At 33.8% G+C, this 14,619-nt stretch overlaps 1 protein-coding gene across 5 annotated transcripts in view; it reads left to right on the forward strand.

The window, feature by feature from the left end:
• The first annotated feature begins 236 nt into the window (after positions 1–236).
• The window catches only part of LOC143245055 (tripartite motif-containing protein 2-like), a 53,054-nt gene continuing 38,671 nt past the window's right edge, over positions 237–14,619 (forward strand). For 3 of the 5 annotated variants that reach the window (XR_013025453.1, XM_076490851.1, XM_076490853.1), the window contains exon 1: positions 6,286–6,654. The gene's annotated coding sequence lies outside the window, so the exon portion shown is untranslated. Of the gene's footprint in view, positions 388–6,285; positions 6,655–14,619 lie in introns of those variants that run through there. The other 2 variants (XM_076490852.1, XM_076490854.1) reach the window with 1 other exon arrangement.

Below are 14,619 nucleotides of genomic sequence, written 5' to 3' on the forward strand. Positions count from 1 at the left end.
AGAACCTTGAAGTGGTGATTTAAAATGATAAAAACAGGTATTTAATCCAACATACATGTCTGGCTAATTGTCAGTATCCTAATATTTTGGCTCATTTTGTATAATGAAACCCCACCCAACGCAAAATAGCAGACTGTATTGATTTTTCTGTCTGCTGAAGCACTGCCGTAAATATGACGTCAGTTGTCATGACAACGCAAGCACCAAAGACACTGCGTTCGCCTCTGAGTAGGTAAAATAATATTAGTCATTTCGTGTTCCACCACAAAGTAAAAAGCAGTGAGATAAAATCACAGGTAGGAATAAAGTTGTGGATAAAATACAACCATCCAAGAGTAAGATTACAACACTTCTCTAAACTCAGTTAGTGGGCATCTTATTATTAAGGTAAGATTTATTTCCCTTCGTGTCTTTATGGTAATATTACTTTGTATAGATATAATTTATATATATTTCACGCGCTCGTATGGCCATTTCTGTGTATTAATAAATATTTTACGTTGCATTAAGATGTTATTCTTAACAACTTAATGAGTTATTTGACTGTCCATGGCTTCACTTGATCTTATAATGACGTGTAGCATGTGTTCATATTACCGGGTGGACATATGTGTGACGTAAGCAAAGTTGATATATACATGACTATATAATCTTAACAATTATGCACATTTATGTGATTATTTGGAATATGTTTATATCTATATTTATATATATCAATGATACTGCTATAGTTATCTTTGTATATATGTATATATAACTGTTGTGAGGCGCACAATTATATCTACTTTCTTTGTGTCATAAAATTTTAACAGTAAAATACGCTCTCCACGTGATTATCTTTAATGGATCTACTTCCTAAACAAGCGTATAGATGTCGCCAAAATTAGCATGACTCATTGTTAGTCCTCGGACAAAAATAAGATAATAATACATTGATTGTTCCACTTTAAATAATAGACTTGCAATTTTAATATTTAAAACGTCACAGATCTTATAAAGATTTGAAAAAAGCGAACTTAATATGGCGCAATAACTAGATATATATTAAATACATTGTAAGTGCATTGTTTGTTATCTGTACGTTTCATTGAATAAGCTTACACTGTAATTATTCCAATGTTTTAAACTGTCTCTTACTGCGTGCAATGTCTGCCAAGAACGCTAACTGCTATATCAAATCTCGCTCAGCCACTTTTCATCTCCTTGTCGTTTGTAAATTGGAAAGGCTATTTTCTGTGTTGATTTTCATCGAAATGTGCTTTTTTATTCAAAGCACATGATGTAATACCATGTAAACGATATTTTAACATCTTTTCGTAGGTTAGTTGAGAATTTCTTTTAATAGCGAATTATATACTATTGTTAACGAAGTAACGGAAACATTAAGTAAATATTATAAACGCGTGACTTTTTATTACTATTATTTTGCATATAATCTGTGAAGAAGGGAAAACCATTGGTGGGTACAGCACAGATAGTCCATTGTGTAGCTTCGTGCTAACAACAAACAAACAAAACAATTTTTGTTATGCATCATATACACTTGTCTCCCGTTGGGACAGCAGTAAGTCTACGGATTTTAAACGCTAAAATCAGGGGTTCGATTCCGCTCGGAGGACAAAGCAAATAGCCTGGTGTGGCTTTGGTATAAGAAAACGCAAACAAACACATATACGCTCTGTATGTAACCAGTTACTTTAGCTGCACAATGCGCATGCGCACAGTTTGCAAGATTTAAAAACGAAACTAATAACGCGTCTGTGTCGATAAATCTTAAATAAAAGTCACTTTTGAGCTGCTTTCTAAAATTTATCATGAAAGTTACTCAAGGAAAACTCATATTTGACACATAGTTTGGTTAGAATACTGTTGGATATAAAAAATAAAAGAATATTAACAGCACAGATCAGGTAACGAGACGAAGTCGTTTTGTTTTTTGTGGAAATGTTATTATAACTCACATTAAAATCTAACGCATTATAACGCCTCGTTATTGAAAAATATAATGGCATTACAGTGATAAGTTACTTAAATAACACGATACCTCTAACTTCCTTAATAACCATATTGAATCCTGCATGTTTGAGACGCTTAATAACTAGATTCACTGCTGCATATTCTTCGCAACCAAAAAGCTTGAACATTGTCCACCTGTTTCAAAGTCGTGTCTATACACTTCGTACAATGACGTCAGCAGAAGGCCAGCGTTCGTCACGGTTCTTCACTTGAATATGATTGTCAAAACTACAATAGTGCTCTAACGTTAACTTAATAATTGTTTGCAGTTAAGCACAAAACTAAAAAATAGACTCTCTGTGCTTTACTCACCACGGATGTCAGAACCTGGTTACTAGCAGTAGAAGTCCGTATACATACCGCTTGGCCACTAGGAGGCATCAACCATACCACAACACATAGAAGCTTGTTGTAACTAGTGTATCTACTAATAATATTACAACACATAGAAGTTTGTTGTAACCAGTATAATATACTAATAATATTACAACACATAGAAGTTTGTTGTAACCAGTATAATATACTAATAATATTACAACACATAGAAGTTTGTTGTAACCAGTATAATATACTAATAATATTACAACACATAGAAGTTTGTTGTAATCAGTATAATATACTAATAATATCACAACACATAAAAGTTTGCTGCAATTGAACTAGTGTACTAGCACTCTTTATGTCTGGATGATACGGATGTCTGTTTTAAACTTATTAAAAGTCATTTAGATTTTCCTCTCTACAGGCCATTAGAAGCTATATATGAAGAACTACATGACCTTTGTTTCTGGTGTATATGCCGCTTTTCAGCTATCTAGAACCTCCCAAAATCGAAAAACCGGCGTATAGCTAAAAACCAAGATTTATTATTTTCGTTCATCTTCACCTTTCTTCAACAGGCCTAGCGTCTACCTAATTTTATCATCATTTAATAGAGTAAAACAATCTTCATGATGTGCGACTATCTGTTTTATTATTATTATTATTCTATACGCAATTTATAAAGCTTTAGAATACACTCTATAACCTAGTAACCGACATACGCCACCTTATAAAAAATTAACAAACAAGTATTAGGAATACCGTTTTTCAATAAATAACATAGCCATTGGACTCTGAACTTGAGAAAAGGAACCAAGTAAGATAAGGATGGAACTGGAAATATCGCTTGATCCGGCTAACGATCACTTACCAGACAGAGTAAGCAGTGTCGATTTAACACAGGAAAAAAATCTTACATTACTGACTTCATCAGTGGCAAAACAAATAGTCAAAATTTCCAGTCGTAAAATGTTACTATATTGTAAAATAGTCACAAGAGTGGTATTCTAAAGTTAACTGAAGGAAAGATATAATGATGAAAGTTGAGATTCCAACCAAACACCTAACTTTCAATAGATAAAGTGAGGAAGCCAGAAATGTAGGTATTGTATTCTCCAGATCAAGTCGAGATGACTTTGTCTGTCTGCTATGTTATAATTACTGGGTCAAATGATATGTCCTATGTCCACTTCTATTCCTATCATGTTTGGTTCCTTTTTTCACAAGTTCAATATCCAGTTCCACATAGCTGTTTTATTTAGCGATAATACTTTTCCTAATACTTGTTTGTATGACAAATGTGATACCAAAGCACATAGCTGCTCGTTATAACTGGCATACCTACTATGATACCACGACGTATATTTGTTTAGTGTAACTAGTATATCACCTATAATACCACAACACATAATTACTCAAATAGTGGCCTATTTAAATATTTCTAACAAATATTTCGCCTGAAAAAAAAAAAAAACATTATAAAACCTTTTGATTGATCAATATGGCGAACTTGAACTTTCTAATATAGTATTCGTTAGTTGTTGACGAAGCTAAAACAAAATGTTTCTTCGTTAATAATCTAGCACGTTTAGTAGTTTTAGGTGATAAAAAGCGATTTACTAACAATCGTTAACGTGTAAATCCTTAAATCGATTCGTATAGCACTATAATGATATGTAACAGGTGTTAATTGTGAAATAAGGATATGTATTATGAAAATAGCAATTACTGCGGGTGTTTGACCTTCACTGCAAATTTTCTGTTTTAGGTTCCGAATCTGCAAAATTTAGAAGAAGGTATATAATAGTAATTTGACTGCCTCCTACTTGACGTGTTCAAGCGAGGCTCTGTGGTTAATGCGTTCAACTGTGGATTTTTGGTTCGCGTCTCGTTGCAATCAAAAATAAAATCACCCTCTCCACTTTAGGCTACTGGGTGTGTTATATTAGTGACAGTCTAAATGCACTGTTTGATCTGACAAGGGTAATTGGCTTTGATTAGCCGCAGTCTGTTTCGTCTATAACTTCAAAATTAGGTACAGCTAGTGCATAGACAATCCTATTGTAGTTTTATTTGAAATTCAACAAAATAACACCTATGTGTTATACCACCATGCTCTACTTTTAAATAAAATATTTTCTTTACAGTCAATATTCTTGTATGTTGTTCATGCTTTACTAGACTGACAGTGCAATATGCAGATCATGCTTTACTAGACTAACTGACAGTGCAATATATAGATATGGTACTTTCAATCTTTACTGTTTTGTTTTGTTTTTATTCGGTTGATAAAGAATCTTTCTCTCACAATTTACATTCATTTTGGAACCAGACTCGAAAAAAAATCATTAGTCAATTCATACTTGAAAAATTTAGGATTTTCTTTCCCAAATTCCCTGTAACATCGGAAAGTATGGTTATTCGACAGTATACACCCTTGTGCAAATTAATTGAAACAAAACGGAAAATTACGATTTTTTTAATTTTTTGCGTTTTATTTCTGAGAATCCAAAAATCACTCATAAATTAATGGCCCGGAATGGCCAAGCGGGTTAAGGTGTGCGACTCGTAATCTGAAGGTGACGGTTTCGCATCCGCGTCGCGCCAAACATGCTCGCCCTTTCAGCCGTGGGGACGTTATAAATTTACTCGTGATGGGCAGAGCACAACTAGCCCATTGTGTAGCTTTTTGCTTCATTCAAAACAAAAAACAAGCACAAATTAATACATGAAATGACCGCCTTTATTTTTCAGAAGATCATTAATCAGCTTTGGTATTGAGTCCGCGAGTTGACTGTAATCTTTACTAATTTTTGGATCGCGGTACCATACCTCAATTATGACCTCAATTAGCTTATCTTTCGTAGTACAGTCTTTTCCCCGAAGTCTTTCATTACAAATCGCCAAAAGATTTTCAATAGGATTTAAGTCCGGAAAGTTTCCAGGCCAGTCCAGCACCTTTATTCGCGTTGTAGTCATAAAATTCTTCACAAGTTTCGATGTGTGGCACGGAGCCAGATCTTGCTGAAAAATGCCAGTTCCATCTGGAAATCTCTTTTTCAAATCTGGAATGACTCTTCTCTGCAAAACTTCGATGTACTGTGGTCCTCGCATCACACCTTCTACGAAATGTAAGCCTTCGACGCCATAGTAGCTGAAAAAGCCCCAAAACATCTTCTTCAAGGGATGTTTTACGAACTGATTGATGTGAGATTCTCGAAGTTCCTCACCTGGAGATCTGTAAACATGTAAACTTATTTGACCCTGTACGAAGAAATGAATCTCATCACTGAATAACACCTTCCTCCATTGTTCTTGCGTCCGGTTCTTGTATTTCAGACCCCATTGATACCGTTTTTTCTTCATTGAGTTGGTAAGAAGTTGTTTTTTGACTGGTCTCCTTGCCCTTCTAACGCAATTTCGAATGACGTAATATTCCTCAAAATTTCGTCATATATCCCAAAAATAGATCGACCGTACTACAAAACATAGCTAATGACGCCGTCTGTGTGAAAAAATTACTATTAAAGGAAATCAGCGGGTCCAGCGAGCCTACACCGGCCGCCATACTGAAAATATTGTAAAATGACCATTTGTTTCAATTAATTTGCACAAGGGTGTATGTCTACTTCAGAATCAGTCGGCATGATAAGGTATAATCTCTCGATGAACGTCATAATAGTAACTTGTCTTTCTCTTATGCTTACTGCAACTTAAAGGATAGAACCTATATCTTAACACCATGAATTGGATGAGTTTTACAGAATTCATAAAAGGGATACGCATAGTGTAGTGGTTATTAAAAAAAGAAAAATGTTTTCATTTGCCAAAAGATGGCGCTAAAGTAGATAACAAGACTTTAGTTGGTTTTTATTTGTTTGTTTTTAACTGTCTGGTTGGAAGAACTTATTCTTAACTACTCCCAACTATTTGTCAAGCAGCGTACTGGCCAAACAAAGGCATATTGTTTACATTGACTTCTGTCACTAACAACATACAATTTATGCTAACAGAATACACGGTTGACGGCTTCGAGTAACAGGAAATGCACGGTATTTCACAAACACTAAGCTCTGGACCGTTGCATGTGCACGTCACTATATTTGGAATTCCCATGCAGAGCAACAGCGAAATGAGAAAAAGTTAGTGGTAAACCTAACAGCCAAGAAGATTTTCGGTTTACAGTTTACCTAGTTAACTCTATATACACATATGTGAGCATGTAAATGTTTAATTTATCAGAACCTATATCTTTTCACGAGAGTCTGATGCAGGACATAGTCAAAATGAGACCAAGAGGTTATTTGTTATTTTACGGTACGTACAGCCTGGTTATATTTTATTTCTCATAAATTTGAAACCAAAATTTTGATTTCCTTTAAGTACGTTAACGACGAAAAGAAATAGGTATATTTTGTCGATGTAATAATCTAAATTGTGTTGTGAGAGAGGTAATAATATAAATATGTTTTGATTTTTTAAAAAAATAAGCTTCTTTTTTGGAATAATTTAGAATAAATTTTGGAAATGTTGATATACAGAGCCACCTTTGTTTATTGTTTTAATGATATTTAGTAAGGAGACGAATGTTTTTTTACAAAATTATACACGCACTTGAAGTGTTCTAACAGTTCTATCTGGATAACGTAATTTATAATACTTGATTCCTGCACCACTAGAATTTGATTCCCTCTTTCTTGTATTAAAAAAATATTGCAATATACAAAACTGATTGTGTAATGCAAATACTTCACAACACGTTTTTTTCTTGCTAAATAAAAGTAAATAAGCAAATACAGCTTTAAAATAGTAGTTCACCATAGAAACATGGGGCTAAGGGGCTCACTTATCATGAATTATAATCGTGCGAGACCATTCTCTGATGTTTGCACTTGGTGAACTTTTAAAGTAAAAGATAGATAGGCTTAAAATGCACATAAAACATTTTGCTGGTACAAATGTTTGGGTAGGAAGCTCTTTTTAATTTGAAACAACGAAACAATTATCAAAAAGCGGTATAAGCGGTGCTCGAATCATAACTTTTTAACAAAGGGAACTCCATTAAGAGTAAAGAAAGGAATGTGTACAATGAACTGGTACGTTAATATATATATTTATATCACGTAAGTTTAATAATCTCGTTACTTGATCCAACTTACGATTTAACAATAATTTTACGTAAAATAAACGTTAAGAGCAACCTCAAAAATAGTTTCACTTAATTTGAGACGGTATTTGATACAAGAAAGTTAGTGATTATGAATGTATAAACGTAGCTTTCTTCGCTGAGGCCAAGCACGATTGTACTAACATGGGAGAAGAAATTATTTATCTTTACTTAATTAAACATTTAGATTAGAAACAATAAAAATAACAATGTCCAAAAAACTAATAGTAATTTGTTTGATTTTGAATTTTGCGCAAAGCCACACGAGGACTATCTGGTCTAAACGTCCCTAATTTAACAGTGTAAGACTAGAAGAAAGGCAGCTAGCCATCACCACCCGTCGCCAACTCTTTGGCTACTCTTTCACCAACGAATAGTGAGATTGACCGTCACATTATAGCTCCCTCACGGCTGAAAGGGCGAGAATGTTTGTTGTGATGGGGATTCGAACCTGCGACCCTCGGATGACGAGTCGAGCGCCTTAAGCACCTGGCCATGCCGGGCCTAATAAACTGATGAAGCTATTTTAATTAAAGTAGAACAGGGCACGCTGCTCCTTCTTCTTGTATATGTGTTAATGACAATTTCAAGTTTCCGAAACAAAATTCATTATCTCCTGGTGTCCTCTTTCCTGTTTGTGTGATCAAGTGTCATTTACAACTTATTCTGACTTTACTGTCGTTCCATATTGTGATGAATTTATTTATTCTCTCCTCGTTGCAGTGCAAGGTAACTGAAAATTTTCCAGTACCAAATATGTTCGTAAAGTCATCGTATAGCTAATTTTTTACGATTACGCAAAAGAAGCAGAAGATATGGCTGAAGCAAAGCCTATTTAGTTGAGGTAGTGTACGAGCATGTTCGAGAGAAAGCACCAGTGTTTTTCAGTTAAAGATAGTTAGATAGTAGGTATGTATGTGTAGAAGAAAGAAAGAGAGAATAAAGCAAACGAAGGCTCCATGAAGTTTTAAAGTCGTTTTAACACATAACTGATCATGCGTATAATGATTAGAAGTACTCACAGAGAGAAAAAACCGTAAATAATAGCCCTCTTAGTCAGACATTAACAAAGAAATTCGACCCTTTCAATTTGAGACCAACTGGCCTTCCTGTTTGCCAAAAATTATAATATTTGTCACTTTTGCCTCAAATTGCTGCCTCAAAATGCCCTCTGAGGCTGCGAACACAGAATACTAGTTGCTTCCTGCACAAAATTCCGTCTGATTTTCGACTTTAGAGTTTAGAGCTTAAAGTTGTAGCCGCGCAGAAGGAACAGACCCACAGAGAGAGAAAGACATTCACGCTTAACATAGATTTATTTCTTCTGTTTGTAGGTAGTGAAGGATAATATAGATGGGGGCGCTGTATTTTTTTTTCTTATTATTCTACGTATACGACTTTGTGAACCGGTTAGGTCTGCCAAATGGTGTGTCCCCTACCCCTACTTCCGTAGCCACCTCCCAAAACCGAGACACATCTTATGTCTCACATTACAGCGTGTATCCTGGTGACTATGCCTTGAGCAACATTCTAGTTTTTATAAAGTTTACTTTGTATTATAAGAATATAGTATAATTGTAGTACAGTTGTAAGATCATTAACTATACAAAGATTCTAAATTATTTGTTTTAAATTATATATTTTCAAACAAGTAAAACATTTTTAGAACTGAATAAATCTAACAGGGATAGAAAATTCAGGTTTTGTGTATAGCTAGACTGAAGACGATGAGCTGGTTGAACTATGTATTAGAATTTCTCTGAAACTCTATTTAATCTCAAGACTCACGAAAATCTGTATATCTATTGACAAAATGATACAGGGCAGTTTGTTTGTCAGTCGTATTCACGTTTGATGTGCATTGTCACATTTGAAGATTTAATAATCATTAAATTTGTTTTTGTTTTATCACTTACTTCAAAGAAGATCCGAAGTCTAAGAGCTAGACGTTAGGTGGAGTTTAATACACTTGTGTGTGTGTGTGTGTGTGTGTGTGTGTGTGTGTGTTTTATATAGCAAAGCCACATCGGGCTATCTGCTGAGTCCACAGAGGGGTATCGAACCTGTGATTTTTGGCGTTGTAAATCCATAGACTTACCCCTGTACTAGTGGGGGGACTTTAATATACTCATCCTAACAGAACTTCTCACTTAATATAATTTAATAACATCAATAGAGATGAAAAGTTTTTGGTGTAATGTAAATAAGGGAAAAATTTGTATATAGGAAGTCTATTAATACTTAAAAATGAAAAGCAGATTTAAAACAAAAATAAAGTTTCCAAAAGCCATTCGAATGTGAGCAGTAATAGCGATTCATGAAAACTGAATAAAAAACACACACTACCAAATGTAGTTGCAGTTTAAGAACAATACGACAGAACACTGCTCTTTATAGACAGTCCCCCTCTGGTACAGCGGTAAGTCTACGGATTTACAATGCTAAAATCAGGGGGTTCGAGTCCCCTCGGTGAACTCAGCAAATAGCCCGATGTGGCTTTGCTATAAGAAAACGCAAACAGTCACTTTACACATAAAGTACAATGTGTAAAAACTAGTGTTAGCAAAGACTAATTAGAATACAAGTGAAGCAGTGTGTAAATTACTTCCTTGAATATGACTGATACGATACTTTTATTTTGATCGAGTATTATACCACAGAAAAAATAATAAACTTGCTACAGTGACACTACCTGCAGCATTGTTGCTGGGATATGTCAGATGAATGTTATATAAACAATTAAAATATACTCCACTGAAGTGGTATTACCTGTAGCGTTAACTTGTGGACTATATCAGATCAGTGTGATAACAATACTTAAAACAAACTCCATTGAAGTAATGTTACTCATAGTACTTTGTTATTTATGTTTAGAATTTCGCGCAAAGCTACAAAAGAATGACCTAAGGATGTTAAGAAAGTCGAAACGCTGTTCTGTACTTCATTTTAATTAAAGTTCTAATACCCATTCCAACCGTCTTGAGAATACATGCCCTCATCCGTGTACCTCTTATTCGATTAGACCAGGGACCTGGCATGGCCTAGCGCGTTAAGGCGTGCGCTTCGTAATCTGAGGGTCGCGGGTTCGCGCCCGAGTCGCACCAAACATGCTCGCCCTCCCAGCCGTGGGGGCGTTATAATGTGACGGTCAATCCCACTATTCGTTGGTAAAAGAGTAGCCCAAGAGTTGGCGGTGGGTGGTGATGACTAGCTGCCTTCCCTCTAGTCTTACACTGCTAAATTAGGGACGGCTAGCACAGATAGCCCTCGAGTAGCTTTGTGCGAAATTCCAAAACAAACAAACAATCGAGTAGACCAACACGTGGATGTAATTGAACATGACGTAAGTACACCAAACCAGAGATGTGAATGAACCAAATCTTATGTGTTATAATTTATTCCGGACGAGTCTCCGATTTATAATGTTACGTATTACAATTACAAATAGCCGGAAATTTGAATATGAATTTAAAATTTAATTAAACATCGATATGTATTAAAGTTATTATATTTGCCAACAATTATGATGTACACTATTTTCTTTCTTAACATGAATATATTTTAATATACAAACAACGTTAAAATTTATAATAACGGTTATTAAAAGTAGTTACTACAAATGATAACATATACAAAAGCTATACAAACTTACAAACAATTCTGAGTATTCTATCAGGTCTGGAACTGATTACTTTGTAATGTAAAATTACTTTTGTATTGATACACGGATACACTTCACTTGACAGGAATGCTAGCTCGATCTATTCTTCACATGCGAGTTTTTTCCCGACGAAAATATCTAATAAGTGGATATAACTGAACCTAATAAAACAGATCTATACGGATATATGACTTACTATAACAAAAGTAGACCATAACGTGGATCTGACAGAACCTCCAAAAAACGGCTAAGCATACGGGTATATTTAAAATAATTGAAGCTAATTACAGTGATAGATATTTTAGAAACTTGTTTTTCTCATAATTAATCATTAACTAAAGCTAACAGAAAAAAAAGTTTTAAGCTTCATACATGAGAAAGAACGCAGTTCAAATAACTTAAATTCACTCGTGTTGCTTATAGTTTCCTATAGAGCAGCGGTAAGTAGCATAATCTAATCTGGATCCCACACGTTAGACCTCAAACATCCATTAAGGCCCACAAGACCTAAACCAAAATTAAGCATCTGAATGAATATGCTATGTTTTAAGACGTAAATAGGCCTTTGGTTGACGACTAGGAGGATCATGACTTTTGTAAAGATACAAAATATTTAATCCGTCATCAATAAGTTTTGAACTGAAAACAAAACAGTCAAAGTTTTTGCCTGTGTATGCATCTTCTTGTTTATATTATATAAATCTGGTAAAACATGGTTACAGCCACAGCTTTTGAAGTTGATAGCAGGCATCGTCAGGCAAGCCTTTATTTTTTTAACTGGGGAAAGAAGGTATTATAGTAGGCTATGGAAATCAAGGATTGCATCTGATACACCTAGAGTTAAAATATATAAGTTAATACGGATCCTTCTCTGATACACCTAGAGTTAAAATATATAACAGTTAATACGGATCCTTCTCTGGTATATATAGAGTTAAAATATATAACAGTTAATACGGATCCTTCTCTGGTACACCTAGAGTTAAAATATATAACAGTTAATACGGATCCTTCTCTGGTACATATAGAGTTAAAATATATAACAGTTAATACGGATCTTTTTTATTCCTAATCAGTTGTTCTTATTAACGCTTTTATGATATAAAACTGATTAGTGAATGTTTGCATATTAGCACTTAATAGCAGGTTACATTTTTTATCGTAAAATCGTACAAGACCCTGTTTTACATTCAATTTAAAGCTGAAGTCTCTTTTTTGTTTGTGATTCTAAATAACGCGTAGTAAGGTTTTGTGAATATTGACAATTTTTAATTTTTATAACAGAGAAAAAGAATCACAGGAAGATAGAGGCTTTAGCCTACCTAACGACCATCACTCTCCTATTCACGTCACTGTTGCGAAAATGTTTGAAAAAAATCGCCTTCTGTACATTTACTTTCAAATTATATAAGAATATTATTTTTTTAAGTTTTTTTCTTTATAATTATCCTTCATCACAGAAAATAAGTATCGTTATTAAATAATAAAAACTTAGTCACTTAACTGGTTGTTTCACGATGGTGCTTAACACAGGATATCCGGAAATTAGATTAACAAGTTATTAGCATATATGTTGAATGTGTCGAAACTCCTAACACCCACCCCATGTCTTGCTATCATGATTTTCTTGCACACTACAATGTTTCGTCGTCCGTTTAATAGAATTATAGTAGCCATTGTCAGATCGAGTTTTATTGGATGAAAGTAGTGTAACAACAAAATCAATAAATGTTTTACTGTTAATTTCACTTATAACTGTTCGTTACTAAGAGCAAGCTACATAATGGGCTATTTATACACTGCTAATTCACAGGGCCACTATTTTCAGTATTAACGACACCTCGTGCTTGCTTCACGTTCTTTACCATGTTTTACTAGCCTGGAAATTGTGCTCATAGTTACAAAAAATTGCAACATAATCAAACTAAGTGTAAAATAAGCTTATACTAAATCAAAGAAATTAAACTTTAAAGAAGTGCTCCACATGCTTGCAGCTAAATAAAAAATATTAAGCTGTTATAAGTTTAACCAGTACGACCAGGACTGCTAAAGTAAAATTTTGCAATATCTTTAACCATTTTGTTTATTATAATGTTATATGCGTGTGTGTTATGTACCGATGATGATGTTGCAGGGTTTCCGTCATGAATAGCATTTTCAAATATTGCCTAGGGCAACAACATAAATAAAGGCTTATCTCTCTAAAACGCAAGTGAGCAGTTTTCTTAGCATAATTTCTAGACACCATATATATCGCTTTAGGCCTAACCTAAATTTGCCAAACTGTCCAGACATGGTGAAGCATTATTAAGATTACCGCTGAAAACACCAGTAATAGTGAACTTACCTAACTTATAAATTAATACATTACATGATTAAATCTTCGGACTAGTTCACTTCATTTACATTATCACTATCATAATTTATCTCAGTCTCGCACATACTGATTAAACTTTAGAATTACATGTAGCTAGTTGTCGATAAGCCTAAATAGAATTTAGTATATTATACTTTACCTACCGGCAATGTTGAAGTTACTTTTGTTCAAAAATTATTTTTAATGACTGGGTGAAAAATAATTTTTGGTAATAAAACTTTAATCTTCCTAATATCAAAATATTTTACTAATTTATTCGTTATTACCATTTATTCAAGCTTTTTTCATCACGTCTTGTGAATAAATACTTTCATAAATTTGTTTAACAGCAAACAAACAAGCATAGGCTTCACAGAACATTGTGATCAAACAGGGCATAGTATTCAACAACGCTGAACGGTGTATTGCTGTGTAAACTGTTTGTGACCAAGAAAGAGAAATATGAAATAATTGTTAACAATTTCAACAGTCTTCTCCTCTCTCAAATTCACGACAACATAGTATCTTAATACATTTCAATGTTTCTCTCCTACCTACTTAGAAATCAATGTAGGAAGATTTTATATTAATAACCTCTAATATTTCAAATGAACTAGTTGGCAGAAAGTAATTATTTCTTATTTGGTTAAGGTTTACTTTTAAAGTAGAAAAAGAAAACGCGCGCTAGGTCAACGTGCTTTACTATCATTACTTGGTTTTATTTGTTACTTATTCCTTACACTAGATATTAGTTTCATTAGACCAAGAACATTACAATTTTCAAATAAATATATATGTATCACTTAAATATTGTTTAAAAATGAACTTTCCATATTGTTTTCTTTATCACTTAGTTTTTCAAACAAAAGAATGTAGAATCAACAAGTTATCGAAAAGGTATTACTGCCACATAAAACTGTGAGTTATTTGACAACTTTCATGTCGACACAGAAAACAGATTATTCATAAAAAGTACTTTTTATTCGAATATTTTAAAATAAAAATTTAATCTGTCCTTTCGCTAGTATGTAAATATTCAGTTTCTAGAGAGCAAAAACCATTTGGTCACTAGCAAATAAAATCTATCCACTTATGAGG

Source organism: Tachypleus tridentatus, chromosome 2 (assembly GCF_004210375.1).
Source record: "Tachypleus tridentatus isolate NWPU-2018 chromosome 2, ASM421037v1, whole genome shotgun sequence".
NCBI classification, from domain to species: domain Eukaryota; kingdom Metazoa; phylum Arthropoda; class Merostomata; order Xiphosura; family Limulidae; genus Tachypleus; species Tachypleus tridentatus.